General features: G+C 44.4%; 1 long non-coding RNA gene across 1 annotated transcript; it reads left to right on the top strand.

Moving 5' to 3' along the window:
* Window positions 1-580: 580 nt before the first annotated feature.
* LOC132358003 (uncharacterized) lies at window positions 581-4,230 on the top strand. The gene is made up of 3 exons (XR_009500381.1): window positions 581-808; window positions 2,747-2,914; window positions 4,160-4,230. It is a non-coding gene; the product is annotated as an uncharacterized LOC132358003 (long non-coding RNA).
* The last annotated feature ends 4,316 nt before the right edge of the window (window positions 4,231-8,546 follow it).

Here is an 8,546-nt window from a genome sequence, read left to right as displayed (position 1 = left end):
TACAATATTGTTTGAATCCTTGGTGTCTGACTTGCTACTTTTGTGAATTTCAGCAAATTTCTTCACCTCTTTGAGCCTCAGTTTCCTTATTTGTGGAGATGATACTTTTTGGTTACATGCAGTAGCATATCTATCGATATTTGACACCCAGAGCAGATTATTTGTAAAGCTCCCTTCCTCTATATGACAAAATCTTTTTCAGTAATAATTATGAAATAAAACAAATGATTATAACGGCCAACTAAGAAACACAGAGAGTGAAAATCTTTCTTTTGTTGAACTTTCCTTCTAGTAGAAATAGAAAATCAAATACAAATAAAAAATAAATACTTAAAATAAACGAATAAATAAACAAATAAAATAAATATAAAATAAAATAAAAATAAATAGTGCCAAAAAGGAAAAAGAAATTGGATTAATTGGATTAATACTTTTATTTATGTTAATGTATTTTTTAAAATTTTATTGTAGTGTAGTTGATCTACAACATTGTGTTAGTTTCAGGTGTACAGCAAAGTGATTCAGTTATACATATACATATATTCATTCTTTTTCAGATTCTTTTCTCATATAGGTTATCATATGTTAATATATTTTTGAAGGAGGGGGAACCACATGAAAAAACATGTCCAACAGAGTGAGCACCTCATGGTTCAAAGTCACTGCACCTAGAATGACAGATCAAAGCATCTCAAGTTCTGTTTCTTCGTTTTCACGGTCACCGTGCCATCGCTGTGTTTCCGAATCTACCACTTGAATGCAGGAATCTGTAGTACTGCCAGGACTGGAGACGCAAACTTCAGCCAAGGTGAGCCCAAATGATTCTGAACCAACACGAACTTACTCTAGGATCGAATGTGTGTAGCTGAGTCCACTGTGTGTGTGGCCTACTGTATAACTGGGGTGCTTTGCATCACCTTCCCATGCAGAAAACAGTGTTTCTTACAGGGTAAGTAATGAAAATGTGCTCATTTGAAGCTTACATATATATTATTTAAAACTCAGCTGTAACCTTGGCAATTTTAGAACTTAAACCAATATGACATTTGGAGTTTGAGGGGAGGAGTATTATCACTGACATCGTTTAGAATTATTTGGACATGTTGATAATAAAAGATACCAACTTTTAGTAGGTTTTATTATAGTTTTTAAGTTCTCCACAAACAATGCATCCACTTCTTGCCTGCACCTGGGGCTGACTGCTCCTGGGGCCCTGCCCTCGGTACTCCTTGCCTGCAAGAGTTAAATGAGGAAAGCTGCCAGGACAATACATCCGATACTGAATATTTAACACATCCAGTATTTTTCTTCCATGAGTTATCTCCTTGTTCCCTTCCTCCCTCCCACCCAAAGCCTGCTATCCATCCTCCCATACATATATATGCATGAATAAATGATTCTGAACCTTCAGCGCAAGTGAACCAACCAATCCAGTGTTCTATACTGTTTGATGATAAATAATCCATAGCTTAGGTCTTCATTTGGAAACGTGGGCCTTCTATGGATTTCCTCTCAAGACATCTCTCAACGCCAAAAGGTAGAGCTGGTCCAAGTTGCCTTGGCATTAGGGTGTGGAGGTAGCCCTGCAGGATGGGGCCCATGAGCCTGTCATTTGCCTCTTTGTTCTCAGATCTCCTCCCTGCCCTTCGTATCTCCACTCTGTATCACAAAGCACTCCATTTCCCTGGCTTCCGGACAGGTTAGGGCAATTGGAGGCCCAGGCAGAAGACTGGACGGAGAAAGGAGAGGAGAAGCCTGGTGATTGCCTTCTCTCCTCACCGCCTCAGGCAGTGTCTCTGCAATAGCTCTATCTTTTCCACGGAGACAAATTTTCTGAAAAGTTAATGAAGCCTCAGCTCCAGGGCCTCTCACTTGCACAGGTCCCTTCCAATGCCCTGTGTGTATAATTTTTTTAACAGCTTTATTGAAATATCATTTACAAACCATGAAAATCACCCATTGTAAGTGTATGGTTCGATGGTTTTTAGTAAATTTATTGAGTTGTACAACCATCACCACAATCCAGTTTTATAAAATTTCCATCACCCCAAATTTCCCTCATGTCTTTTCAGTCAATCCTGGCCCCCAAGCCCAGGCCCTGGTAACCACTAATGTGCTTCTTGTCTCTATGGATTTGCCTCTTCTGGACATTTTCATGTAAATGGAATCAAATAGTATGTGGTCTTTTGTGGCTGGTTTCCTTCACCGAGCAGCATGTTTTTGAGATTCATCCATGGTGTAGCATGAATCAATACTTCATTTTCATTGCCAAATAGTATTCCGTTGCATGGCTATTCCCCATTTTGTTTATACTTTCACCAGTTACTGGACCTGACTGTGATTTTTATATTTGTAATTTTACATGCTTTGTCTTCAAAGGGCTCCCCAGATTGCATAAGCTTTAGGCCCCCAAACCAAGAGCTGCCTCTGCCTCTGTGGCAGGCTACAGTCCTGTGGCAGGCAGCCTCTAAGATCTTGCTTCTTGCTATTCATGCCCTTTGTGATCCCTTCTTCTTGAGTGTGGCCTGTACCTAATGACTCTGTTCTAACAAATAGAATATGGCTAAAGTGTTGGGAAGTCACTTCCAAGATTGGGTCACAAGAAGACGGTGACTTCCATCTTGCTCTCCCTTTTTCACATGCTCTCTCTCTCAGAGCCCTTGCTTTATAGGCAGAAAGCCACCATCTTGTGATCAGCCCTAGGGAGAGGCCCACGTGACTAAGAACTGATGTCTTCAACCAACAGCCAGTGAAGACCTGAGGCCTGTCAACATCCATATGGGGAACAGATCCTTCCCAGTTGAGCCTTGAGCTAACTGCAGCCACAGCTGACACCTTGATCATAGCCTTGTGAGAGACCTGAACCGGAACGACCCAGCTCAGCTGATGGCTCCTGACCTGCAGCAACTGTAAGGTAATAAATTTATTGTTTACAGCTGCTAAGTTTGGGGATCATTTATTACACACCAGTAGACAAATACAAGCCCCCACCTGGTAGCCCCTCTTTCCTGGCAGCCTTCAGCATGTCTCTAGTTCCTGACATATGACCCTAGCTTCTGGTCTCTGATGACACCAGCTCTTCCCATGTGCCCCCCGTCCTAAGGGTACTAGCGCCTTTCTGCTGTGGCTGATCTCTGTGTTGCCTTATGGACCCCTCTTTGGCTTCTCACTCTTCTCTGACCCATGTAACCAGCTGCTGGTATTAACCCCCCCTCTGTTTGAAATACCTAGGGTGGTTTCTAGCATTGCAGGGGAAAACATTTCATCTTCTATGACATGTAGGCTCAGTTGAGCCTTCACAAGTCTGTTTAGAGAGAGAAAGAAATTAGTGTGGGACGGAGAGTCTTGTAGGTCCTGGAATCAGTCTTCATGAATAAAATAGGTTAAGACAGAAGGCCACCCGCTGCGCTACCAGATAGCACAGCAATAGCTCTGTAAGGTGATGACAGAGTGACAGAGCAGCCCTTCTCACCATTCCAGTCCACAGTGAGCATTCTCGGGTACGGAGGGAGGGTGCGTGAGCCAGAGTGTGTATTCCCCAACGGCAGCAGCCGTCCTGGGGCTTCCCCTTTGCAGGGTCTCCCTGAGGCTACAGCGGGGCTATGGGAGGTCTAAGGGCTGTGGACACGATCGTGATCATAGAGGGCTGAGCCCACCTGTCTGGGGCTCGGACGGCTTTGCTGAGGGCTCCATACTGCTTACGTCATGTTCTGGCTGCTCTGGGGATGGAGTTCAGCCCGCAGCGTGGTGAAGCAGTCTCTGCAGACTGCGGGCGGGCTGATGCACAGCAAAGGTACTGTTTCCTCTACCCCTGGTGGACAAAGAAGCCGCTCTTTCCTAGACCAACCTGGGAAAACAGAAGAGAAGCCTTTGGGCTTGCTTCCTCGTCTTTCAATCCCTAGCTTGTTCGAGAGCAGGGGATCTTGGCTGGGGAACTATTTTCCTGGGAAATTCTCTCTGCTTCCAGCCCCTAGCACTGTTACTGCCTCTTCTGGGTGGGAGCCCAAGAGTAAAGTGAGCAACAGATGCAGCCCCGGGCATCTTTTGGCCTCTCAGGGGCTCAGTGTCCTGCACAACCAGCTGTTATTCTCCATCACACCCTGCAGCCCGGGATTCGCTCTCCCCTGCTTCTGGAGGCTTCCCCCTCTCTCCCGTGCAGTTTCATGGACCAGCACCTTCAGACCCACCCTGCAGCTCTGACTGAGGAATTGGCAGGTTCTTCTGACACAGTGAGCTCGGCCACTCTCCCCACTCCGCAGAGGTGAGGAATTGCCTTGGACTCATCACGCGCCTCTCAATGGTGCAGACACCCAGCTGACAGAGGGACAGACAGAGTGTTGGCAATAGGCAAGTCTAATGTCAGAAACCCTATGTGGAGTTTGTTTCAGAGTGCACGGTCTGAACAGAAAGGGCGGACAAAGAGGGAAATTAGGAATACAATGGCTAGAAGGATTATAAGATTGATTTCACTCTAGCTGCAACTGTCAGCTGTTGGGGGAATCTGAGCCAAGGCCTCGGCTAGAGCTGGAGAGAAGTTACAAAGAACAATGGCTCGTAAGCAAGACAGTTCCCCGCCTCTACAGACCACTGCTGCTTTCTCTTGCTGGAATAGATTTCACCAAGCAATTCAGTATTGACTCTAATCATTTACATCTTCGTTAAATATTAATTTGGTACCCTGTAATTGTTGATTACTTTTCAGTCTGGGCTGGATTCTGTGAGGCACTGTGCTGATTTCTTCGGGATGTCATCACCACAGGCTGTTGGGCATGGGGCTTGGATCCAATGCAGGATACAAGCTCAGAAACAAGGGAGTCCCTCAGTACCCACCAGTGTGTTTGATGGTTATTACTCATGTGATGATGGGGAGGAACGGACATTATGCAGCCTCTCAGGACTCTGTCAGTGAATTACAGGTCACTTTGTCCTTTCGCCTGTTAGCACATCCATAAATTACAGCACAGCCTGGGCAGAGCTCATATGGCAAACTACCATTTAAAAAAAAATCTTTTCTAGTGCCTTTAATTTGGGAACCACAAATAAATTAGGTTACCAGTCATCATAAACACTTAATGAGTTGAGAAACAGGAACCATCTCCATTTTGTGGATGAAGAAGACTTGAGGACACACAGTACTGAATGTGGAAACGGATGGGGGTTTGGGAAGGACCTGTTCCCCTCAGTGGCAACTTATGCACATTTTGTCCGGCACATTAAAGAAAAACTGGGTTTAGGTTCTATTGAGGTATTTGAAAAGGAGAGCGCTCCTTCAGTGTATTAGTTATGCTTTTAGCTGCAACTAAAATTGCTTCAACACAAGGATCCTTCTTATTTAATATACCAAAAAAAAAAAAAAAATCCAGAGGTGGTTGGGATCAGGGTCAGTTCAGTGGCTCCACAATGGCACCAAGGACCCTGACTCCCTCCATCTTCTGCTCTGCCTTCCTTGGGGTATTAGCTAGGCACCTAGGCTCATCCCCTCAGGGTTGCAAAGTAGCTGTCACGGTCCCAAGCATTGAGTGCAAACACAACAATGTCCAACTGAAGAAAAGAGATGTTTCTACTCATGAAGTATTTCTTATTAGGGAGGAAGTCCTCCCCAGAAGTCCCCCTTCCTCACTTATCATTGGCCAGAATTGAGTCACATGTCTGTGCCTTAGCTACAAAGGAGGCTGGAAAGTGAGAAGCTGGCATTTTCAGTCTCTGGGTTGGGAGGTTCTCTGCCATCAAGAAAGGCGGAGGAGATGGCCTTTGTGCTTATAATCAGCAGTGCCTTCAACACTTAGATTCATCTTTCATTGAGTGCTTAGCACAGGCTTAGCACGCTGTTAGGCTCCTTCACCTGCATTACATTATTTACCTAATTAAGCTGTAATAAAGTTAGGATGGTCAATAAATTACCTGTTGGGGTCTTAGAAACCACTTGTTCATCTGTTTATCTCTGAAGCCCTGAGCTGTTCATTGGCAAATAAGAATACTACCCAACTGATTCTAATAACCAAGTGAACTGAAAATCAGTATTAGAAAGACTGAAAAATTCCATCAACATGGGTTCAAACAATCTGGATTGGTGAGACTTGGATTTTCTATGTTTCTAGCAGGGAGTTAACCTAAGGAGACTGAACAGGCCACTCCTAACATCCAGAGTAAAAGTCACAAGCTAAAAGTTCTTAATTCTAGTTCTTTTAAGTTGGGTAAGAACCAAAATTGGCCACAGATCTAGACCCACTACAAGGAATGGCTCAGAAATAAGGAGCCCAAGTACTGCTCTGTTCCAATTTATTAGCTTAGGCCAACCCCATTGGCTGGGCTTATTTATTCGAGCCCAGGGAGAATACATTGCTGTTCACCTGTGTTTTGCATTGGAGTTTCTGTCAACAAGTAATCAAGTCTCTCCAGATGTTTCACTTGCTATAACAAAGCTACTGTCACAAACAATAACACACAGATGTTCCCTTTGAAAAGCAGATTAAGAATGTTTTTGTTAATGTTTCAAATTATCAAATGAATTGTGAAGAATACAGACGCAAATTGGTTGCCAGAATATCTCCTTGAAACTGGATTTTTAAAAAGTTAATTAACTATAACCTCTTTGGGTAAGATTAATCAAACTTCAACAAATAAAGGAGAAAAATAAACTTAGTGTTTTTTGTCAAGTAGGATTCAAGTGGTTAGAGATTATGAAATTTGCTTTTCACAGAAGGATTTTATTTCTGTTTGTTTCATTTTCTTTTCCTATCCCGTTTCTCTTACTGTACTTCAACATGGAGTCTATTCACTCTTGTGTTACTGAGTCTTTGTTTCCGAAATGGTTTTTTTCTTTATTTGCTAATTCGCTCCTAAGTCCTGAAAGCTTTTTTCAGACCCTCATGTTAGTTAGCCATAGCATTTCAGAGATTTGCCTGTTTCCGATCCAATCGCTGCTTTTGTAAATGAGCAGGACCTTACGGGGCCTTCCCGGGACAGACCCCTCCCCCATACCCCCTGCTGTAGCTCCTCTCTGAAGTACCCAGATAATAGTATCTGATGCATATTCCCTGAGTTTTTCAGATGCTAAAACCACCACCAAATGGAAGAAATTAACTACTTGATGATCATGAGCACCTTGCCTTTAAAAATGTTTTGCTGAAACCCTTCAGGGATTTGCAATCAAAAGGGGAAATGATGGAAAAATCTCCACATTTTTGAGGTATGGGGAAGTCATTCTGGCTTATACCTGGTTTAACTTATCCTTTACTGACCAAAGCCGCCTGTTTTATGACCTTTTGAACATGCATTGTACATCTGCTTTGGCCTTGGGGAGGGGAATGCTTTTGAATATCAAAATGGAGTAGCTGTGGTTCAGACATCCAAGGTAAAACTAGGTTGCCATTGTGGACGTGATTTCAGACATGTTCCTGTATTGTTGAGAACTCGAATTTTCTGAGCTGTGTCACACTCAGGACGCCACCAGCCATTCTCAAAGCAGTGTCTGCTGGCAGATGGCAGCTGCAACCTTATAACCTCAAGGTCTCCTCTTGTAACTATTAGATTTTTAGACAATAAAATGGCTTTAGATCAGATGTTAGCAGAAAAAAGGAGACATATGTAGTGGCCAATAGCTCCTGTTATGTATATGTTAATACCACGTCAGAAGTGAAAATCGGCTTAGATAATAGGAGACAACTGGCTACCTGCCTACAAGTCTCCCCCAAATTGGCAGGTCCAGACTGGTTTTCAGACTTATTCTCTGAATTCCTCAGGAAATGACATCTCTCTTGGTATGTGGTCAGGCCACTCAAGATGGCTGTTCTCTTGCTCTCTGTACATCCCCTGCTCGACCAGTGCCTGCTTCACCTACACCCTACTCACAGAACTCACCTTCCTACCTACTCGCCCCAGGCCCCAGCTGGTGATTGTTCTTATCAAAGGGGCAGTGAGGGGCGTGCCCCTCTACTGGTTTCCCTGGTAACTGATGAGTCCACCTGATGTCAATTCCCCTCTAACTGGTAATCTCCCCTTCCCCCTAGGAGCAAAGCCTGCCACCATGTCCTGCCCGCCACCTGCCGTATATGGTGGGGTGTTGCTCCAGGACCTTGCTTCAGATGTGTAAGCTCCCCCATCCACTAGACCATTGATGTCTCTGTTGCTGACTCCAGGCTCTTTCTTAGGTCTTAAAACAGCAAGTACAGGCCTTGTAGGCCTGCGGGATGCAGCCCAATACTTGTCCATTAAAGTTCCAGTGGTCACTCCTCCAACTACTTCTAATTGGGTCGGCTGGCACCAAAAGGGTGGACTAAGTGACTGAGATCATACGAGACTTGGATCGGGACTTGAAACTCGGGAATATTTCCAATTCTGTGTCTATGTTACCGAACCAAACTTGGGTCTGCTCACCCGCGTGCAGTGAAGCCAATCTGTTCACACCGGGTTATGGTGAAGGAAAATGCAGCTTTTATTGTAAAGGTGCCAATACTAGGAGGACGGATGGCTGGTGCTCTAAACTCCCGAGCTCCCCGAAGGGTTTCAGCAAAGCATTTTTAAAGGCCGGGTGAGGAGGGGTGTCC

This window comes from Balaenoptera ricei, chromosome X, assembly GCF_028023285.1.
Source record: "Balaenoptera ricei isolate mBalRic1 chromosome X, mBalRic1.hap2, whole genome shotgun sequence".
NCBI classification, from domain to species: domain Eukaryota; kingdom Metazoa; phylum Chordata; class Mammalia; order Artiodactyla; family Balaenopteridae; genus Balaenoptera; species Balaenoptera ricei.
The sequence above is the reverse complement of the archived record's forward strand: the minus strand, read 5'-3'. Positions and strand labels throughout refer to the sequence as shown.